Source organism: Octopus bimaculoides, chromosome 4, assembly GCF_001194135.2.
Source record: "Octopus bimaculoides isolate UCB-OBI-ISO-001 chromosome 4, ASM119413v2, whole genome shotgun sequence".
NCBI lineage: Eukaryota > Metazoa > Mollusca > Cephalopoda > Octopoda > Octopodidae > Octopus > Octopus bimaculoides.
The window spans coordinates 135,515,762-135,517,134 of record NC_068984.1 but is presented as its reverse complement, the minus strand read 5'-3'; positions in this window follow the sequence as shown (position 1 = coordinate 135,517,134).

Genomic DNA, 1,373 nt, shown 5'->3' with positions numbered 1-1,373 from the left:
ATATATATATTTATATATATATATATATATATATATGAAGTGAGAGGGAGCAACAGAGGGTGATACAGAGAAAGAGACAGACAGACAGAGAAAGAAGAATTGTGTGTATCCGACGGGCTTCTTTCAGTTTTTGCGTATCAAATCCATCCACAAGTCTATTGTACAAGGCACTTGTTCCATGCTTGTTCAAGTTTCTCTGCATTGAGGCTGAACCTGTAAGAATGTCTTGTGGAGGAGGCACGCTTTCTTTATCACATAACCATGCCTGCGCATAGATTTCTGAAAACCCAGTTTCTCTGCACTTAGGCGTTATATACAAATTATTCGTGGGCAGAAAGAAACGGAGCGGGTAGAGCGCGTTCAATCCAGAGCTGCTATTTCTATAATGTACGCCGCTTCACTTTTCAGTGTGATCAATTTTACAAAACCCAATATTTTACAAAACCCAACACTTAAGTAAAACGAATGGATCGATTGGTATAGCTAAATCATTTCGACAAGCTAGTTCCATTGATATGCCTCTTGTGCGTTAGTACATATATTTTCATTGCTACACTGAACAAGAGACTATAGATTATAGTTGTGCACATTTTAGATGAACCTACGTAATAGACAGATGCTAACATCGTATCATTATAAACTCTAAATAAATGTGTATATAAAACCATAATGCTTATCTCTATCTAATGCTTCTCTTGCGGTTAAAATCTAAAGATTAACTTCAGTAGTATTTTCTACAATGCTGTATAACTTTCAAATACAGCATTGCTAACGCATTGGTAGCAAAGTTACATCCAGCTAGGTGATAATAATCAGTTCTATAAGCAAATCTGTTTGGCGCTTTTACGAAATACGTTAAAAGCAGTGGATTTAAAAGCATTGTCTCTGTGTGTAGTGAGAGAGAGACAGAGAGAGACAGAGAGAGAGAGAGAGGGCGACAGACAGAAAGAGAGAGAGAGAGTTTTTAAAAGAAGAAAGGCAACCACAAGTAAATAACTGAAGCAAGACATGGGCACCAAATTTACGTATTTGACATCTTACGTCATCAGACACTGAAGTTTACACAGTACAGACAAACCCACAAACAGGTGCACACACACATACACAGACACGCACGTACGCACAAACACACATATATGTGTATATGTATATAAATATTTGTGCAAATATACATATATATGTGCATGTCATGTTTACATATAAACAACATATAAGTATTATTCAGTGAATATACATATATATATATACATACGTATACATACATGTATATACACTCACGCAGACAGATATCTATGTATGTATATACGTATATACATACATAAATACATATATATGTATATATACATATATATATATATATATATATATATATA